Genomic DNA, 23473 nt, shown 5'->3' with positions numbered 1-23473 from the left:
CAGTGCATGCCTTGGATAGGGCAAATTGTCCCTGGCCACATTTGTCTATCTAACTGCAACCAGTCACATATGTACTGGTAACTGTACACACATAGCAGGGATATTAACAGGTATCACACTCCTAGGATACTAGCTACAATAACAGTACCACACAATATGACTCTACAGGCCACACATGCCATCCAACACAAGCCTACTTTGTGTACACCACAAGTACAGTGCCTGCAATCACATATACAACAGACGTAACCTGTGGTGCATGTGATAAGTACTGTGAGCTACAGTGTGCAACTGTATATAGGTAGGGGTTCTACTCACTCATCAGCCAACTGTGTGTGTGTGTGTTTAAATATATCCCATTGCAGCACTATGGAGATACCCTTATGGGCTATCTCCCTGCAATAGTGCACTTTTTGGCCCTATAACTAGCTGCTGGCTTCTAAATTTCTCTCCTCTACAAGACATCCTGATTCCTTCCACCTTACGAGTGCTGTCTGACAGTCTAATATCAGATAAACCCTGTGGTGTGTGCAATAAGTCTTGTGAGCTATAGTGTCTAGCAGTAGATAGGTAGAGGTTCTAATCTCACATCAGCCAACTTTGTGTGTGTACGTATTCATGCAGCATACACATGATAACTATTGTAATGTACACATTGGTAGGGTTCTGCATTATTTTACTGGTTGTGGGTGATGTGGCCTCCCAAGTGAATGACCACAACATGGCCTGCTGATATCAACAAACAATATGTGTCCTACATGGATAGTATTAGCAGACATGAGGCATAGTGTGTGCATCTGGTATTGTCCTCTGTAGTGTGTATCACTACATAGATAAGTGTTCCACTGTACATGCAGCCAACATGCACTATGTGTGTGCCATGGTGTGTCCTGTATGCTGTGAGTGGAAGTGCTGCTAGCCTGAATGTGGCCATGTGTGCATGTCAGGCTGTGACAGCATTGTACATCATGTTACAGAGCAATAGGAGATATGCACATCAGTAGCATGATTGCCATGCATCCATCATAATTGAGACATCACTACCTCTCATCACAGGAACAACCAATATTGTCGAAGTCCATGAGAGATGCAGCCACACTTCCAGTGTTGAAATGACATTCACCCAGCCAATCATACAGATGGCATGTCCGGAGGTGCACTGAGGTAATCTCTGTACCATACCAGTAGGGAGGGTCTGTGTCAAGGGTGCATTACTTCTGCTACATAAATTTTTCCAACTTGCATGTACTACTAACGTCACATAGTGGTTTAATGTTCTTAGAGTGAATAATCCATCTACTATGCCTCGTAGAGATAGGCAGCATATGCAATCAAGCATGGTCACACCTTGTCCTTTATGTGTGGCACAGATCACCTATGAGTACTCTGAATGGCACAGGCTGCACTGATATACATTTCAGATGAACAGCAGTGAGCACATGCTGAAGTTGTGATGTGACCCTGTGAGGGGCCATACTGTAATTTGCAAGTGCCACAAAAGTTTGGAAAGAGACATCAACACATGACTGTTGTAGTCAGATAGTGGCATGCTGAGAGAAGAGTATATGGAGGGTATGGGCATGTCACCAACTGGTGACTGTGGTTTCGGCTATGCCATATGATTCCTGCCTTACCACTCTACAGACATGTTGGTGTGTGGCACATGAGTTGTACACTTGTGTGGCTGAGTCTATGTGGCCACCTGTCACCCCTATGTATGTACATCACAAGTAGGGACTGCTGTGCTACTAACCGGGGACATAGGTCTTCCCCATGGAAAGGCTACTACATATGTATTTGATTGGGGTTTATGGCCATTAGTATGTCACCAGACATGTATTTGTAATACCATCATACAAGACAGTGACATAACACAGTGACTGTATGAGTGCTCACAAGTAGCAAGCAGAAGCCAACATTGCTAGCCACAGTCAGTCAGCACCTGTGTGTACTGTGGTAACATACAGTCCAAGCAGTAGAGGACCTGGGACTGTGCCCTGTTGATCACTGCTGCTTACAGAACAGCTATTTGGAGTCAGATGTCCCTATGTTGTATATTTCTGCCATCAATGGGCCATGTAGTGACCCCTACAGTGACAGTATCTTGGATGCCTAAGTAGGTTCTTTGTACATGTTGCCTGAATGGGCAGTATAGTGAGATGGCTTGAATCATTCTGGGTGTTGTACCTCTGATGTACCCCCACCCATGTCCCTGCTGACTGTCACAACAAAGTTTATGGGAATATTAAGGCAGCAGGGTATACTGCCACCTGTGTATCCCATGTACAGACTGGTATGTCAGCTGGTGTATGCACAAGTGTCTGAGAGTCATCCCCTGGGAACATACCATCAGGGGACCTATGCTGTACTGACACCACTCACCAGGGAGGGGTTTGCCATCCCATTAATGGTGTAGCCCTTTTAGGTATTCCCTCTCTGCAGTCACAGCCACTGTCAGTGACCTCTGACTGGTACTTTAGCAGGTGTTTGCATATTACTAACTGTCACTAATACCCATACAGACCCAACGGTTATCCAGGATGGCCTAAACCACAATCAGGTGTTGTCTGCACCACTGACACAGACAACATGCCAACCACTGAACATTATTATCTTGTGGGATTTCATCTATCCCAGCACAATTATGTAGTGTCTGCACACCACACACACTAGAGCCATGACACATGAATATATAGGGACACAGTGCTGTATCCTTTGATGGTCGCTGTTTATGGGGATATAGGGATGCATTCACTGTTGCACCACCAATATTGACAGGTACGAGATGGATGCAAATGTCAGACTGTCACTTCTGTACTGAATGTGGCGGACAGCACACCATCATTGTGTGCAATGTCACCCTTGCCATGTCACCAAATAGACATAATGTACAACTGTAGCAGCCATAGAGGTGCCATGGCACAGCAATACACAGTGTCGATAACATGTCATATGGTATGTGTGTCATAACCATACAAAAGTAGTCATCCACTGCAATGATGGGGATGTGTATGCCCCCATACAGGAAGGTGTACCCCTGGCATTGCCATGACAGGTGTAAACACATGTCCCACATGTGGTAAACACCTACAACTTCAAAGTGGTAGACATAATACATACTAGGGAGACTGCTATGTGACACAGACAGTACACCATGCATGACACGGGCCCCCCCATGCATGTAAAGCAAACATTTGCTGTCACAAACATCATGTGCAGGTTACACAAAGGGATGCACAACATGACAGTCATAACTGATTTCCTCCACCTGCCTGAACCAGACACAGGATGTTTGTAGATGTGTCATCTGCATCACCACATATTGTAGATTTGAAAGTTCAGAAAATCCAGGTAACATGTATCAAGGGTAGCAGACCTTATCACACAGTATAAATGCATGATTATGCTCACTGCTGTCATTGTCCCTGTTAGTCGGTTATACACATTTGCAACTAGGGATCCATGCACATATACTGCCGCACATTGCTGATGTCAATTTCTGCTGTGCTGCTGTATTGCTGCCATGTCTCCATAGTTTATCCCCTCAGACCACTGGAACAGAAACATACACAGGTCTGTGACACACATGTCATTCTGTAACACTACTGCCAGTACAACATCATACAACATAAGGTACACAATGTTAGGTGCATAGTCATGACACATGCCAGCATACAGTATCTGTTGTGGACCACAGCAAGTAGCATGGCAAAACAACACTGCATTACACAAGTACATGTCAAGTAATATAGTCACTTGTGCATCAGACACATAGCTTCATTTTTCTGCATTAGTGGCAAAGATGACATGGATGTGGCTCAAGTATCATCACATGCACAGGGTGTGGTGTGGGGGTGCTGGAGGCCTAGGCTGCACCAAACAGTTGACAGCATGTGTGTAAGTCAGGAAGGGGTGCAGGTTAGATGGGCCATAGAGAGGTGCCGTGTGTATCTGTAGGTGACCTGCATGTGACAGTGGTGTCTTGGTGTCTAACTGTGTGCATTTACACAGTCAAGATCAGTGCTAGCCTTACATGTTCGTATGTGGGACCGCTGTGGAATATGCATGGCAGAGTGTACAGTTCACCATCTCTGACCACAAACAGGGGAACTAGCTCTGCCAGGAGTAGCACTGGCACCACCATGTCTGCTGGGTCTGTGTACCCAGTATGACCACCCAGGACCTTGTGTCCATTTCCTGCTATGTCATGGTGTGGACAGCACATTTCCCTCAGTAGCACTGGAGGTACTGCCACTACGCGAGCATGACTGTGTATGGCCATGTGGACTCACAGCAGATGGTGTTGCTGACCTATGTCCATGGGTCTGACGACCAACTCCAACCAGATGTTCCAGCACAGAAAATGTGCTGTCCAAGACAGACATTGTGTCAGCCCACCATCTATCCACTGCATCAGTAAACTGATCCAGGGTGTCCCCAAAGTGATGGAAGCAGTCACGGAAGTCAGACTGTGCTGCCTCCATAACACTAAGCATACATCTGGTGTTCCATTCAGAATGTGCTTGTGCCTCCATGATGGCCCAAAACTTACGTCAAGTGACTCATGATATGACACCAGCAGCAGGTGGCCTCATACATGGGACCTTGCTATCTATCTGGCTACGGCCAGTGTCTACACTCACTGGAGCCATAGTTGCCACACTTTCATGTTCAATGTCTCCACCCTCTGACTGTCCAATATTTGTGGCCTCTGGGGATTGGTTATATGTGGGCATACTGACTGTGTGCAGAGACAATGGGGCAGAAGAGGGATGTCAACCTCTAGGACAGATTAAGCCCCTGACAACCACACCTGTGCCTCACTATGGCTACCATCATCATCAGAGTCTGATGAGACACTGTCATCATGTTGTGTGGGGGACATACTCCAACCCCCTTGGTCCCATGTGAAACCCAAGACAAAAGCAGTACATTACTACTTGCACTATTATGTATGGCAAGCCACAAGGACTCATACAGTTGAGGATCAACAAGTGCATTACCAGTCTCACAACTTCTTATCTCTGCTCCCATGCACAACAGACAACCTCATAACAACAAACACATACAAGTCAAGGCCTTTATAACATGTACTTCAGCTACATCTAGTTAAAGTTGCCAGTACAATATACATGTAAGGTATGCAAAATGAAACTATACATGATAGAACGACACACAAAACCCAGTACACTTACCCTGAGAATTATATGCCAGTACTACTGTCACTGCCTTAGATATGTACCATCTCCCTATTGCGTTTGAACAGGCATCTTGGTATAATTGCCTCGTGTATACCAGGCTTCTATTTGTTCAAAACTATAAGTGCAAACGTGTTAATGTTCATTCAACACACCTGTGATTACCCACTCTATGAACTGCTGTTAACTGTTCCAGAATGGAATATACAAATATTTTACTCTGGCTATCACAACATTTGTACATAGGGCAATATGGCAGCCCTTAACTTTCATAGTGTATATACAATCCGCAAAACAACAGTATCATGCTTACCAAGTACAGGACCACAGGGTTGGGCAACAACTGATGGACCTATGAAAAGATGAGGGACAGGTATTGTCAGCACCACCAAATGTTTCATCACTACAAGGTAATACGTGCATATATCCACAAGTACAGCAGCAACTGTGCTATTGGCTGTATTGTTGACATTCTGAGTATGTGTGTACAACTAAGCTTAAACCCCAACCCACCTCAAAGCACTTAGATTTGGCATCCATGTGCAGGTATGTATAGTCTGCCACAATGCGTGATACAGTATTACACTGGTGAACGCAGTAAGCTTACCTGGACACTCCTCTGCTGTGGACCCTGTGACATCCACCTCCACGATGTATGGTGTGATGGATGCCTGGGAGCTGTCTTGTGTTCCTCAGTTTGCCCAAGAATTCCTCTGTGGCCAACAGTGGTTGTTCCACTGTATGCCCTCCACCGGTGGCAGCATGATCCCTGGAGACATCAACTGCCCTTCATCGTACAGCATTCATCATGTCCATGACGCAGTATCAGACGTGCTCATAGGTCCTGTCCTGATGGCCAACATCATTAACATTATGCACAAGGTCAGCCCACATTACAGCCCACTGTTCTTGGTTCTCACCTCCCTCTGGATAACAGGATCTGATGAAGCTGCTTTAGTCCATCAACTATTATCTCATTCTCTGCACCTGAGAAGGGGGCATGTCATTGGTGGTACATAGTTTCTGAAAGACACCAAGAGGAGAACACATTACAGAACCAGATACATGGACATCCACTATGTACAGATACAGCATGCCCATAATGGTTAGCACTATCCACTAGTCCCTCTCATATCATAGCCCATGGCATGGCAACATACTACATGTGTGGATACCACCAAGATAGAAGCAATACCGAGGTATGTCCCTGTGTGCTGTGACAGATTCTGCTGTGTGCTCTTGCACCCAGTACTCCAGTCTACTGTGGTGTGTCTCCTATGGTCAACTTCCCACTAATATGTCATATGGCCACTGCCAAATAACAGTGTTCTATTATAACCACTATATGGGGACAGTCCAGCAACACCAGTGTGCCACAATGACAGAAAATAATGCAAACCTGCTCTAGTATACGTTCCCTGTAGGCATCATACCTCTCAACTATACAGATGTTTACAGACTGTCAAGATGTTTGCCTAAGATATTTGGTCATTTTCTGAAAAAATTGTGGATTTCTGGAACATTGTCAGCAAATTATTGAGGGCTGATGTCAGAAAATAAAGGCACACATCTGAGTTTCAGACGTCATACCTTCAGAACACAGTCATGCTACTGTAATACCTGTTATTCTAGTAACTTTGTTAGTTCATAAAGGCAATATTTAAAAAGTGTTCCTAATTTTGGGCATTTGTCCCTCCATTAATTATGGCTTTGTCCAGATTTCTTGCTGTAAGAGGTTGATAGGTATGTTAGGCATAGCTGTCAACCAAACGGGGACAAATGTCAACAGAATCAGGGACTTAGCCAGAGTAATCAGGGGCAATCAGGGACACTTTTAAAATGTTAGCACTACTTATGTGAGACATTGACAGAATGAGAGGAGGTGAATTACTGTATATCATTTGACATTACAGGAGTGTACATCCTTATTTATTGTCACTATGTATTACATGTAATTCACTAGCTTTTCTGCAAAAGCCATCCATTGTAGAAGGGATTAAGAGGGACAGAGCTAAGGTTTGAGTGAAAATCATGGACAGTGGAGAAGGTGTAGAACAACAGAGTATCAATGACATGTTAGTACCATAGGTCTAAGACAGGCTTACTGTTCTAATTCCTATTCCCCATACCTCCATCCTCCCATCTGCATCCTGTTATATGGAGAAATAATTTATATACCTGGTGGAGTGTAGTACTCCTTTGTTGAACTTTGCTTCCAGTAATGTTTTGCAAAGGTGTTGTCTGTGTGAGGTAAATCTCATACAGACTTGCTCCCCATAACCAGCTGCTTGCCTTTTTATGGTACTGCTCATTAGTAGGTAATTGCCTATTCACAAATCTGTGGCTCTGATATGCTAATTGCAGCCAAAAAAGCCCATAGCTGGCCTTAGGCATAGGTCAACTAGGAAGATTCCTATTGTGGCACTCTAGCAGGGGCACTTTTTCAGTGATCTGACATGTCACCACAGAGCAATATATAAGGCCTTCATGTAGACCTGTGCCCCTTTCTTAGCAGTTAAGATGCACATTACTGAGGTATGGAGACTACAGCTTAGCAGAGGGTAGGTACCATAACTGTCAACTGTAGAGATGTATGCAGTATGCCCACATCTTCATATGAGTGGTCAGTGTCCCATGACATTGTAGTCATCTGGCAAATCACTGGCAAATCATTGTGGGTTGAAGACAGTAATGAAAGAAACACACTTGAGTGCCAGCCTTCATACCCATCAGAATATGGATGCTGATGCAATAGCTGTTATTTTATCAACTTACTATCTTTGTAAGAGCTAACTGTAAAACATGTCCCTATCTCTGGGCCTTTGTCCCCCCATTAACTATGGCTGTGTCTGAGTTCCTTGTTCTAGGGGATTGGGAGGTATGGTAGGTCTGTAGCAGATACCTTTACATTCAGCTGTGTGTGCTACAGGCTGCAGCTGCTGCTGCAGCTAATACACATAGGGGGAGTGTGAACACTCTGGAGGTCAACAAGCTGTACTTGTAACTGTGGAAGGTGTGGCAGTCCTGTTGTTCTGGCAAAGCCAGGGTAAGGGTACCATTTACAATCTAGTCGTGGCATGTGATTACGGTACGTCTGTTATGCAACAGTGCCAGTAACAGAGTAGTAGGTGACATACAGTTATGCTATACAGATATGTGCAGGGTGTCTCTATCTGCAGGCCTTTGACTTGCAAAACTGGAGAGCAGTTAATTAATTAGCAGTAACATGTACAGATGCAGATTGCATGACTCAGTCATTAATTGCTGTCTTCATAATAATTTACTTGATCTGCGACACAAGAATGGATTTGAACCCAGGACTGTGTGTGGCAAAATGTACTTTATGCAAGGCATTTAACAGACTGATCTACTGAGTCACTACTGCAGCATCTGTATTTACAAGGTATATGTGCAGACATACAGACTGCGATACACACTGTCTACATCTATGAGTATGTGCATGGCTTTATATGGCTGTATTTCTGCACCAAGGTCCCTAGCAGGTGTCTTTCTACATGATGCTGATAAAAGGGGACATTTACCTGCTATCACAGGCCTCACTTACATACATTCTTATGTCCTTGGCAGTCTAGTGGTGTATTATTTCACTAGGGTTTAAGGTACACTCCCTTTTTTCCCCATTAGTTTTTATTCCAGTTTGAGCTGTGCAGCACAGCATGCAGCTCCACTGAGACATGCCTAATGACTGTAAGTGGCAATCACTATGTTTTGATGAAAACACCTGCTTTAATCTAGATTTTCATGGTGTGGGGGGTTAATACAGTGTGCTGTAGGTGTGACGGGCTCAGGTGTCAAACTTAGCAGAGGTGTTTATTTTGTAAATGTGTCCGACAAGTGTATAAACACATTTAATCATTACGGCTCTACTTAGGTGAGCTAAGCAACACTGTGTGGTGCTCAGCACTAAAAATTATAAAGCAAAGAAAAATGGGTGATAGGAAAGTGGTAAAATGGGGCAAGTAGGGGGACAAACATAGTGAAAGGCAGGTAGGAATGTGCAGGAAGGGTGTAGGAAAGAACTATAGCTATCTATTTTTTGTACAGCAACAGCTGTGCACTTTGACAGAATTTGTAGTTGAATTTGTACTCTTAAACACCAGAGAGAAGGGTGAGGACAACATAACTGCGTTGTCAACCAAATTGGACCAAATTACATGTATCCAATGGACCAAGGGTTTTGCTCATTACCAAGGGTTTTTCATCCAGGAAGAAAGAGGTCATCATTTCTATCTACACTTCCCTCATTAGGACAGTCATCAAGTATAATGTCCCATTTGGCATGTACCTCACTAGACAAATGGAACAGCTGAAAAGGCCACAAAAGTACCTTGTGAAGAGGATCCTAGGCCTTAAATGAATGTCCTACATGGACAGCCTCAAAAAACTCCAGCTATTCTCTGTCTCATATCATCTAATAGTAGGCAATCTCTGCTTGACTTAGAAAGCCATGTCTGATCCAGCTCTGTTAGAAATGCTACATCTAAAGAAATCCAAATCCCTCCACACCATACACTCCAGAGACCTCAACCTCATTACCACAATCAACAGAGCATGCTGGTGGGACAGGTTCATAACCCAGAGACTGCCCATGCTCTGAAATAGACTTCCCATACATGTCAAGCAGAGCACCTCACTGGCCCTCTTCAAGAGAAAAAATCTTGATGAGTTGATGGGAAATAGAAAGTTCACCCTGGGGATCACTGCAGTGGCTCTACTTGATGGAGGCACTGAGAACTGATACCAGGTGGCACAATGCCAGGGCACTTCTATGGGCTAGGCTTGTAAAGGCTCCAGGGCCATTAGCCTAGTACACACCTATGAACCTATGAACCTATGTGTACAAAATAGAGAACTATGTACGGAACATTTTTTTTTTACAGGAACCCTGTTTTTTAAGGTGAGAGTGAATTGTTGGGGAAAGGACAGAGGTACATGTGGGCAAAGTAAGTTGGGTAGGTGAGGATGCATTTGCAAACAGATAAGACAGCAGACAGGGGTTAGTATGTGACACATGAGGGGGGTGAACACCTTGGATAGAGAGGTTATTGTGGAATCCGAGTCCCATGTGCCTCCAGACAGCAGCAGCGTGACTTATGTCCCCAACCATAAGATTGTTGGCAGTGCTGTTTCACTGCCCAGAGGTTGGCTGTGCTGGAGGGTGGGCACCAGGGGGATGCTGCCCAACCAAGTTAGCCAGCATGCCCTCAATTTGGCTCAGGCATTGGTCATAGCCATGGTGGACTATCCTGCACACCAGGACCAGTAGCTCAACACAGGTGATGACTCTCCCTCTGCTGCCACTCCCAGAGGAGGACTGGGCCCTGTCACCTGGGGCAGAACTACCCAAAACAGCAGGTAGTGTAGGGGCAGTAGAGAAGCACCACAGGTCTGGGTCCCAGACATGCTGGGATCCAGGGCCATGGCCAGTTGAGGCAAGGTAGGGGGATCAGCTGGAACTGGCCTACCTTGACAAGCTGTGGTAAATGAGGTAAAGTGATAAGTTATGGTTTGTAACAACTAAACCACTGTTAGCAGTAACAGAATGGAACATCATATTTATTTATCCAAATACATATTAATGTATATTGTGTGCAAAACAACATTATGTAACATAACAGTCAGTATGGTAACAGCATGCCAGTGTGAAGTAAACCATAAAGTCAACAAAACAGTTTAACAAAATATGTTAACATTGAATCATAATAAAATATAACGATAATCAATAACATTTTCCAAACTATAGTTAAACAAATTATATTAATATGAAATCATAATAATGCATTACAATAATGAATAAATTAAAATAAGGGGTGGGGAGAGAGAGAGAGAAAAACATTCCATTAGTGACATTGCAGATGATATCCCTGACAACACTGGTCATACATACTTCTACAGATATGTACTGACAGTTGTGAGTACAGTGAATACAATTCTCCTATAGCTGTTGTAGCATGTACATATCTCTCAAGCTGATAGCATGGGAAAATAAGGGCCAACCACTAACAAATGCAGTACAGAACTACTTAGAATGATTTCATGTAATATGGACTTATATAACTACCAAGGTATTCTGTAAACATATTTGGTAATACATTGTATTCCAGCTAATAATTTATCTCGTAAACATGTGACACATGTCTTATTTAATTCTAGTGACATTATGAGAAATTGCGACACTTGAAAGGCATGTTTGTGCACAGTAATTAAATTAGACAGCCATCATGGCTTAGTTGGCAGGCATGGGAGTACAACCTACTAGCTGTGACTCCAGGGAACATATGCAAATAATTTAATAATTAACTGCAGCAGCATAGCACAGACATGTATGAGATATAGCCATATTGGGATTACACAGTTTTATTTCTGAATCAACAATGCTGATGTACACGTTCTTGCTATTGAGTGTAACATTCTGTGAGATCTAAATACAATATCTGCACATAATATGGGCTAACTCACCCATCACATTTTTGTGTTCTTGAGGAGAGAAAAATTGAGAGCATTACATGACTGATGCTGAAAATGTAGTGCTACATAGCACTGGATTTGCACCCTGGACTGCATTTGGCAAAATGTACTGTGTACAAGGAATCTAACAGATTGAGCTACTGAGTCGCTGCTGACTACAAGATGACTGATACTTGCCTGGAGACCTCCAGGAAACATACGATGAGTTGTGCAATGCAAGTTACAGAACTTTCCTCTAGCATTTAAGTGCTGTTACAGTGTTTTACTAGACTGCAGTGCCAATAGAACACACATGCATGGTATGCAGCCATACTGCATATATTGCTACAGCTTTATTTCACTTTCAACAATACTGGTGAACACATTATTGTTATCAGTCTGCAATATGTGTGAAGTCCACACGCACAATATCTGGCCATGGAGTGGGTTACCTCACCCATATACTTTTATGAAAGACAGAGCAAGAGAGAAAGCCTTGAACAGTACTATGAGTTAAACAATACAGTTTGCAGCCATTAGATTTGCATTCTACAGCTATTACAGTGCTATACTTGACTGCAGCAACCTTAACTTACAGACTCAATGCATACAGCTTTGCTGCAATGGTTATGACAAGACAATTTTATTTCCTGTTATTGTTATTGTTTCTTGTTTTTATTAAACTTTAGTTATTATTCATTTATTTCACTACAGCTCTAATTCCACATTTATTGCACTACAGCTCTAATTCCAACTTTATTGCACTACAGACTTTATTGTATATACTTTATTGCAGTTAATGCTTTACTCTTTCTTGCTTATTGCACAACAGTTGGCATAATACATCCATAACCACCACACTCATAGTGCAACCTGGTCAGGTGCCTGGCAAGAGACTCGACATTGCAAGCCCTCACAGCTGCAGCTATTGGGAGAGAAGCACACCATTATGCATACCAAATTTTGCAGACCTTTAGATTACATATTCCTAAAACAGAGGAAAAATTACTTACATATTTGTGTGGCATTCCCTGCCCTCACTTCTTGGCCCAGGTGTCCAAGGTTCCCCTCTTTCACCTTTTCAGGTCATCATGGTGGTGACAACACTGCTCACCTCTATGGGATATACCAGTAACACTGGTGAGTTCTCTGGCCAGATGGTCCCAGGCCTCAGCCTTATACTTTGAGCCCTGAAACCCACCCTGCTGCAGCCTATCTTCATGGTATTTGACAAGGAGTCCAAACATGACCCAGGACTCCTGAATGCCCCACTGCTGCACCTGAAAGTGCACACCTTCTCCAACACTACCAGCCATATTGACAGATGATTGAACTCCAAAGGATTCTGCAAAATTCCCACCTAGTGCACTTAATATAGGCTATTTTCCCACCCTTACACATCACTGACCAACATTAAAATAGTGCCTAATTGCTTAGCAGTGCAAACCAGCCAAGCAGAGCTGAGCAGTGCACAAACAAGCGCCATAGTTTTAGCAAAGCTGAACACCATATAAACATTGGCAGCTGTTATCATGTTTATGTGGTGCTTCACAGGTTTGAGCAGAGTTGCACAGAGCTCAGTGGAGCCATATTTTAAAATTGTGTCCATGATGTGTGCAATAAAAATAGAGACAAATTCTGACTTCCATGTATTTGAACCCTGGACCTACTATACATGTAGCCGTAACTCTACCCATGTAGCTATGCGGATATTAAGAAGTGTGGTATACCTTCATATATATCACTAAGCTACCTGTTAGCAATGCTGAGCACTATGCCATGTTGTGCAAAGATGCTTAAACACATCAATAAATAAATAATTAATTGCATCCAGCTTCTATTTTCAAATGTCTGGCAGGTGTTGGCTATGCATGTATCAACCTTACTTATAAATTGTCATTATTCTTATTAATTATATCTGGTTTCTGTTTATAGATGTCTGGCAGGTGTCAGCTGTCTACATGTGAGCACAGCTTGGCATTGCTGTGCTCCACACCATGCAAACATGCATAAAAAAGACAACAAAAAAGCAAAAAAAAAAAAACCAAAAACAGGATATTATAGAACAACATAATATTTACACATTCAACATTTAACACACTGCATGATATTGCTACAGCTGCACCTCTCCCGACACTGATTCAGTATTCATGTTTCTTTGCTCTCCCACCATCATTAATATGCATGGCAAGCTGCCGAGGAGGGACCGTGGCTGTGTACATAGATACATTCCGTGTAGGCTCAATTCAGTGTGTACATGGATTTTATTAAATCCAGTGGAGTGATTTATTCAATATTGACTTAATAATATGTAAGGTAAGGATATTGTTTCTAAAAAAATGCCATTCTATTCATAGAATGTCAAATGATGTCAAAGAAAATGCAAGCAAGCATATCCAAGTATACCAGAGGCTATACATTTTCAAAATACTGCAAAGAGGCACATCTCTGCCACAAGCAGGGTTGACAGACTGCCCAAGAAAGGCCAACACACCAAAATGCCAACCTGTTTTATCATATAAATAGGAAGGAAAAGGGAGATAGCCAAGTTAGAAAAGGGAAATAGCAATCAGAAGAAAAGACACAAGGGTAACAATAAGGAATGACAAGTGTGGCAAAGTAGGGCATATTTTTTGATGGAAAAGGTTACCATCTATAATAAAAGAAAACAAAGGGCAACTGGGTGGATTGTGAAAATTTTTTGTGTGAGAGAAGAAAAAGAAAAAAGAAGATTCCACAGGTAGACAAACAAACATTAAATATAGACACAGACAGACAGACAAGAGTGGCAATGATGTAAACGGTTTTGAGAAAGTGAATGGTTGCAAACAGTCAGAGGGTGAACACCTAGTAAAAGTGATCCCTAGACAATGGAGCTGGTATGAAAAATAACAGATGAAGCACATGAACATCTGGCAGGGCTACAGGCAATATATATGACAGATTCCAGACCTACCCAGAGACCAATCCATAGAAACATCAGTCACCTCTGTGGCTGATGTCCTGTGCAGGTTATGCTTCTGGTGGCCATATGGTCATGGCCTGACAGTCATATTACTCAAACTGCCACAAAAGGAGGCATGCCATGGCAGAAAGACTCTCATTCAGCTGTAAGTGCATCTCAGATGACAGAATCCTCTGCAACTGTCATGTGGAGACAGTAGGGGACATCTACCCCCTTCCAGCAAAGTTGCCACAGATGCCACCAGTAAGACCTCCAGGTCACCTTCAAAAGCATTCCTGATGACTATTGACAACCCACAACCAGAGGCATTAGCAAGCATAGGCTAAAGTTACAGCCATTGCTTTACAGTCACCATCATAAATGTAACTGCAGAAAAAAACGACTGAAGGCAGCATATATGTATGAAGAAAGGCTACACTAGCAATTGCAATTGCACTGTCAAGTAATGCACATAATGTATGCATTGGATTACTGGTAAAGGTTCTCCTTGTCTTTCATCTCTCCAGTTTGGCTTACCTCTCCTCAGCTGTTGTAAAGCAAAATATAAGAATTCAGCACACTGGTGGACAAGTTAACAGAATATGAACATAAATCAGTACTTACAATAAAAATCTATTGCTGTCACTCCCTAACCTCTGCCTCCCACTCTCATAGCAGGTCAGTGTGCCACTACTGCAGGTCACAGTAATGATATCTGCACTGTTCACCAGAAGATAATGTCACTGACATCTTTATCAGTCCCGGCTGGCTCATGCTAGGCATTGACCAACAGACAATTGTGAAAATCATTGAGGAGGAAAATTAAAAAAAAAGTCTTGCTGTCTGTTTGACATTAGATAGGAGCCATGCTGCTCCAACTATCTGATAAAGGCATGTCTACTCACACACATTCACTTAGTGAACAAATTGGTATCCCTAAGTGCATGGATACATATTCAGATAACACATGATGGGTATCATAGCACAGTAAAAAAAATCTTGCTGTCCCTTAGACATACAGGAGCCATGCTGTGCAGGCAAAAGCCAATATAGAAATGATGGCACTATGAGCTATTAGGGGACCATGCATGAACATAATGTGCACAAGTTGTTAGATTTATGGTATTCTTAGTGAGTTGACTTTAGCACATTATGATAGAATAATAGGCCTGAAAATATAGAATCAGCCTTGTGTTTTCTTGCATTTAGTTTCAGAAAAGACAGTTCAGTAGAAAGGAAAAGATAATCTTGCTGGCTAATCATGAGATGTGCAAAAATAATAGTTTCAAGGGAGAGCTACAGAATGTTCTTTTCTCAAGGGAAAGATATGTGCACTTGCAATGGAATGCTAGATAAAGAATAGAATGTGAGGCACATGCAAGACAAGGCTTGTAAACCAAGGCTAAAGAGGTGTGTAAAATATTACAGTGTTTTGGTATTACTAAAATATACTTCAGACACATTGAGTTGAGTCAGTAAGTTAGTTTTGGGGCTGATATAATAAGGATCTTTGCAGAACAGACACTCAAACCTGAGTACAGAAACAGGCATACTCAGTGTACTGAAATCATTACATTTTTTTCTGCGTATCACTTGCAAATGTCAATACTCAAAAAGCACAGAATGTTTAGAACTGTGTAAATGAATATTCACAGTATGGTGGTACACAAAGAATTCTTGTGCAAAAGGAATACACCTCTAAAACTAGCCCTTTCTGCAAATAAATTGTAACAGTTGAAAATAATGTGCTTCTTCCAATGTATCTGGGGGTAGCATGTTGAGGGCTGAGTACATTTTTAAAATGACAAGTGGGTAGTGGGGGTAGCAACATTAGGTTTGAGTACAAAATGTAAATCTCTGGCTACACCCCTGCACAGAAGTCAGGTTAAATATCCATACTATTTGGGAGGAAAAGTATATTATTCAGGAGAATCAGAAAATACATACAGAAACTTTGGATATATTTATCAGCACTGTTACTGTTATCCAGCATTCCAGAATTTCTACAGACTGCTATTGTTTGTCAGCATTGTTCTTGGAGATAGTATTAGGATATTGTTAATTAACAAATAAATACCTTTATTCCTGTCTCATTTCATTTGTTTCCAGTTAATTCCAGTATCCTCAGTCTTATTAATTCTTTCAATGGCAAGCCAGCCAGGATGAACAATAAATTCCAGTTCAGCTGACACAGGTGAAGTACTCAGTAAGACATATTGGATGGGGCCAGTGAGAAAAAAAGGGTAATAGTTTGTGTTGGGTCTACCAGAAATGACAGTCAAATTGATTCATAAAATAAAGAGTTTACAGTTACAGATATGGCAAATTAATGTTTGTGTTATTGTTTTGTTTAGCAGAAATTGCTATTATGGCAGTAAAGTGTTGCAGTGCATAAATAATATCTTGATACAGATAGAGACAAAAAGGCAATTACAGATATTAAATGATATTTTGCAAGTTTACAGAATGTAAAATTTAAAGTCAGTGCTATAAGTGACTGTACAGTTAAAAGTTCAGATCCCATGCAACAAAAGAGGGCATCATAAATATTATCTGCCAATAAAGCCACAGATGTCCTTCGTGGTTCACTGTTGCAGTCATCACTGTAGGGTTCTTCCTGCCAGCAGCAGCCCCCGATTGGCCAGAATCCCAAAGTCTGGATCGGGCACCAGCTGAGGTCGCATTTATCCTGACATCAATGCACCAGATGGTATAAAGACCTCAGCTGATGCCATTTCCCCAGTCTTTCTTGCCACACGGTGCCCTTTGCAGTTCACTGGTGCCGGTCGGCCTGTTCCTGTTTGTTTTTTTTTTACAGATAATGGGGAGGTCTTTTTCTTGCTCCAGTCAGATGTCAGAAAAAGTTAATAATTGTATTTCTTGTGGGAAGCAAATACCTCATAGGGATTTTCACTCTTACTGTATTCCTTGCCTGGGTCCTGACCACGACGTTGCTAATTGTGTGTTTTGTGCTAGATTTAATCAGTGTACTATTAGGCGTAGATATAACTTTGCCTTTTACTATTTTGGAAAAAGGTTTAATTACAACATGTCTTCAGATTATTTTCCAGCTTCTGGGGTGTGTAAGAGGCACAGGGATGCAGACAGGCCTCCAAGGTCCACAGCAAAGGATGTTACTCAGTTATTGCCAGTTGCTGGTTCATCGGTCGTCAGTGAGGTGCCTTTACAGCCCCTGTTGTCCGCCTCTTTTGAACCAATTACCTGTACCAACTCCAGTGTGGAGCTGATGGGGTCTTCAGAATTGCCAGGGACTGGACCTTCAGATACTGCTCTCTCAGTTGGGTCCAGAGCCGGTAGGTAGGTACCGGCTTCTGAGGGAGTTCTCAGGCCTTCACAGCTTCCTGTAAATGTGGATTCAGGTTTACATGCTAAGTCAAAGTCTAAGGCTCCAGCTAAAGTGAAGTGGCTAGCACAGGCATCTTTTGATCAGGGTCCTAGGATTCAGAGGCAGATGCTTAGGATGCTTAGGATGGCTGAAGATCTCTTAACTATGATCAGGGGTTCTCATCCCCCTCCTGACAAGAAGTCTAGATTACAGTCCGATTATGATTCTTCAGACCAAATTTCTGTTTCTTCTGCTTCTTCCCTTGAGCAGGATTATTCTTTTCCTCTTTATGAGGATTATGATGTTGAAGATTCCTCTCCTTCCGCCTCTCCTCCTGAGGATTATTCTTTTTGTGAAACTTTGCATGATATGAGGGTGCATTTTCACTGGGAAGGGCAGGAATTCCCTGAATCCAAGACAAGGCTTAGGGATTTTCTTCTTCTCCCACAGCATAAGCCTCTGGCTATTCCTCCTGTATTGGACATTGTTGATGATGTTTTTTCGGAAGCTTCTCTCTCCCCTGATTCTTTTCCCCCTACTCCGGCCAAACCGGATAGGCATTATAGGGTTCCAGATTCTCATAAATTTCTTTTTAAAAATATTTCGCCTGATCCGGAAACAATTTCCTAGGGTCCTAAGGGTGTTAAAGTGGCCTCTGCTAAAACTCCTATTCCCTTAGACCGAGAGTCCATGGCTTTGGAGAGATGGGGTAAAAACGTTTATACTTCTGCTACATTGTCTATTAGGGCTTTGAACTGTCAATTTCATATGCTGAAGTATCAGCAATACCTTTTGTCTGTATTTCAACAAAAGATGTCAGCTGTGTCTATTGGTGCGGATAATCAGGAGTTACAGGATTTATTGCATGTTATTGAACAAGTGGGTAAACATACCCTGCATTGTGGTTTTGATTCTTTGGAAGCTTCTTGTAGGGCTGCAACAACTGGTGCTGTTATTAGAAGACATGCTTGGTTAAGGGATCAAAGCTTGCTGGATCAGATTAAAGCCAAACTTTTGGATGCCCCTTTGCAGCACGATGTTCTGTTTGGGTCCAAAGCTGAAGAGGTATTGAAGAAAATGGAAGACAAAGCCAAATCTATGCAGACGGTTAAGGATTTTCTACAGGTGCAACCTCCTAGATTTAGCAGACACTGGCTAACTAAACCTTGGTCCTTTCTGGGCTCGGACAGGTCTCAGAGAGTCAGATTCAGGCGTTCCAGAGGTAGGGGACAGTCACAGTCCCATTTTAGGAATAGGCAGTGGAGTGCCCCCTTTCCCAAGGGAGGTGAAGATAAGTCTCAACCCTACCGAAAACATTCTTTATGACTCTCCCTTTCTGGTTCCAGGGGCTCCTCTCCTGGAAGCTCCTTTGGGGGGAAGGATTTCTCTTTTTTATCAAAATTGGAAACACGTAACCCGGGACAAATGGGTTCTGGACATAGTCTCAAGAGGTTACAGATTTCATTTCCACACTTTGCCAAAACTGATCGGTTGGCCAGACCTGCCAAATCATCAGTGGGCAGAGGCACAACAGCAGGTTCAGTCCCTCCTGGCTATGAGGGCCATAGAATTGGTGCCAAATTTAGAAATAGGGCAAGGTTTTTATTCCAGACTTTTCCTGGTTCCCAGGAAGGAAAATTCGTGGAGACCAATCCTGGTCCTCTCTGTACTAAACACCTTCCTAGATATATCAAAATTCAAGATGCTCACTCTGCAGCAGCTGCTGCCTATGTTGGGCAAGAACGCTTGGATGGTGACTTTGGACTTAAAAGAAGCTTACCTGCATATTCCTATAAGGCAAGAGTGCAGAAGGTATCTGCGTTTCAAAGCGGGCTGAAAACATTACCAGTTCTCTGTGCTGCCCTTTGGCTTATCTACTGTGCCCAGGGTCTTTACAAAGTGCCTGGCACCAGTAATGGCGTTTTGCAGACAGAAGGGAATTCAAATTTACCCTTATCTGGACAATTGTCTTCTTCAAGCGGACGACAGACACTCTACTTCGGCATCTAGCCTTTGTGCAGCGTCTTCTTCAGTGTCTCAGTTTCACAGTGAATCTAAAGAAATCAAACCTGGCACCCACACAACAGATTACTTTCCTGGGTGCTCTTCTGAGTACTTCAACCCAGATGGCTTCCTTGACACCAGACAGAAAAGCGCAACTGGCTTCTTTTTTCCGACACCTGGCTTCAATGAAACAGCTGACTGCAAGAAAAATTCTGCAGGCTTTGGATTACATGGCCTCCTTCATTCTGCTAATACCATATGCAAGGCTGCATATGAGGAAACTACAGTAGTACCTCAAGAGTGTCTGGTCTCAGCATTACCACAGTTTGGAAACAGTGGTCATGATTTTGCCTTGTCTCCAGCGAGAGTTTCTTTGGTGGGCCGAAGCTTGTCTACAGAACAAGGGGAAGCCTTTTTGTCCTCCGCCGACCAACGAAGTTCTGACAACAGATGCTTCAGATTATGCATGGGGAGCCCACATGCACGGGAGATGTCTTCAGGGTGTTTGGACGAAGGAGCAAACGCACCTGCACATAAATTTGAAGGAGATGCTAGCTGTACAGAATGCCCTGATAGCCTTCAGGGACCTTCTTCTACCAGGACAATTGTTGATAAGGACAGACAACACTACAGTGATGTGGTACATCAACAAGCAGGGGGGCTCTCACTCTTACCCCCTGTGCAGATTAGCCATGAATCTCTGGTACACTGCTCTGACCTACAGTGTCAACTTACAGGCACAATTCCTGCCAGGGAAAGGCGACACTCTGGCAGATGCTTTGAGCAGACGCATTTCAGATCCACACGAATGGATGTTGGATGTTCGGATATTCAGGATGATTATAAAGGCTTGGGGATGTCCGGATATAGATCTCTTTGCATCCCCTCAGAATCATCAACTTCCAAAATTCTGTACAAGGACCTACCACAAACTAGCATGGAAAGTGGATGTCCTCTCATTCAGTTGGAAACACCTCTCAGTATATGCTTTTCCTCCCTTTCGTCTTCTACCTCGGGTACTTCTGAAGATAAAACAGGACAGACCGCACATGATTCTACTGGCTCCCAATTGACCTCGGCAATTCTGGTATTCCACTGTGATGAACTTGGTTCAGGATCCTCCATGGATTCTGCCTCAAATCCCTCATCTACTGTCTCAACGGGATGGCCGGATACTGCACAGTCATGTCAAGACTCTGCATCTAGCTGCCTGGCAGATCCAGGGTCTCTAAACACCTCTGCCCTTTCCAAACAGGTATTGGATGTAATCCTTGAAGCTAGATGGCTCAGCACTAGAAGATCTTATGTGGGAAAATGGAAAAGATTGTGCTCCTGGGGTCAAGTCCAGGGTGGTGATTCTTCTCCTCCGAACATTCCTCCGATTTTACAGTATCTGACAGAGTTATTACATATGGGCCTATCTTTTTCGTCTGTTAAGCTTCATGCTTCTGCTATTTCTGCACATTACGATAAGGATCTTCCGATTTTTTCTCATCCATTACTTAAACAATTTCTTAGAGGGGCTAAGAATATTTGGCCCCCTATAAGGGCTCCTGTTCCCACTTGGGATCTTAACTATGTTTTGGAGAAATTAACTTTGTCTCCTTTTGAACCTGCAGCTTCCACGGATTAAAATTTTTTGTCTTGGAAAACTGCTTTTCTTTTAGCTATTACCTCTGCTAGAAGAATTTCAGAATTGCAAGCACTCATGGCTGTGGAACCCTTCCTTATTTTTCATCAGGACAGGGTATCTCTACGGGCTAATCCCACATTTATGCCCAAAGTGGTTTCGGCAGTAGCCTTGAATCAGTCTATTCATTTGCCTACCTTTTATCCTAATCCTCAAAGTGAGGAAGAAAGTCTTTTGCACTCTCTAGACGTGCACAGATAGCTTCGTCTATACCTGGACAGGACCAAGTTATTCCAGAAATATGATCAGTTGTTTGTCGCTTATGCTCCTACTGTTCAGGGGAAAGCAATCCCTAAGCAAACTATTTCCAAGTGGATTGCCCATTGCATCAAGTTCTGTTACTCTTATCATGGCAATCCAGTTCCTGTTAATGTTAGGACTCATTCTACCCGGGCTACTGCTACTTCAACAGCTTTTCTTTGTGGGGTTCCTACCAAGGATATTTTGGAAGCTGCTACTTGGAGTTCTGTACATACTTTTTCTAAGCATTACAACCTCCCTCTCTATTCTAAATCCAGGGCAGGTTTTGCTTCTCCAGTTTTGCAAGGTTTTGTGACCGCTCCCTCTGTTTCTCCTCCAGCCACCCTTTCTTAGCTTTGGGACTCAACCCTACAGTGATGACTGCAATAGTGAACCATGAAGGACATAGTACAGTTGTGTACTCTTACCATAAATGTAGATGTTCGAGTGTGTTCACTGTTGCAGTCCGGGTAACCCTCCCTCCTATCCCCTCTTTTGTTCTTTCCTTGAGTATTGTCTGTTATGAGGTATTCTGGCTGCTGAGGTTCTGGGCATGGTTTCTTTTTTAGCCTTTTCTTTCTGGGCACCTGTCATCTGGGGCAAGAAAAACTGGGGAAATGGCATCAGCTGAGGTATTTATACCTTCCGGCGCATTGACGTCAGGATAAATGCGACCTCAGCTGGTGCCCGATCCAAACTTTGGGATTCTGGCTGATCAGGGGCTGCTGCTGGCAGTAAGAACCCTACAGTGATGACTGCAACAGTGAACACACTCAAACATCTACATTTATGGTAAGAGTACACAACTGTACTGTTCTGCTCCCATGTTATACTTGTTTAAAATGCAGACAAGTAAAGTTCCAGAATTAGATCAGTTCAGCTCTAGTCATAAATGTGTATACTATATGAAGAAACTTCACATAAAGGACATACAAGTAAACTTCCAGATGAAAAAAATTCACATGCTTGTATAAAGGACAGACAAGAAAATGTTCAGAATAAGCTTGGTTCAGTTATAGTAATAAATGTGCATGCTATATAAAGATACTTCACATATTTGTATAAAGGACAGACAAGTACATTTCCAGAATCAGATGAGTTCATCTCTAGCAATAAATGTGTCTATGTAAACAGTTCAAGACTGTATATATTTCATGTAGAAATTGCAGTTTACCAAGCACACCAGATCAGATTACAAGCCAGCTCAGTTAACTGAATTAAAGACAGTACTGTATGCCATAAAACAGTATGGCAAAGATCAATTTTCAGTTTATGCAGTTGCAGTTCTTACTGTTTACCCAAAAACACTGTAGACAATAATGATAAATCCTAACAGCATTCAGTAGTACTGAAAAAAATTAAATGGCATCAACTAAAGGATCACAAGAGTAAATATAGAAAGTCTGACAATTAAGATTAATTTTACAGAGGTACAGAAATGCAAAAAATGTTTACTTTAGTTTCATTTGAGGTCATGACAGGAAAAACAATGCCACTGAGCTTTCCTTTTGATTTAATAGTAAAGTTACAGCCTTTCTATTTCACTTTAGTACATTATCAGTTCAGTTGCAGAAAATGTGTTT

This window comes from Protopterus annectens, chromosome 11.part0 (assembly GCF_019279795.1).
Source record: "Protopterus annectens isolate FY-2018-M chromosome 11.part0, PAN1.0, whole genome shotgun sequence".
In the NCBI taxonomy this organism is placed as follows: domain Eukaryota; kingdom Metazoa; phylum Chordata; order Ceratodontiformes; family Protopteridae; genus Protopterus; species Protopterus annectens.
The sequence above is the reverse complement of the archived record's forward strand: the minus strand, read 5'-3'. Positions refer to the sequence as shown.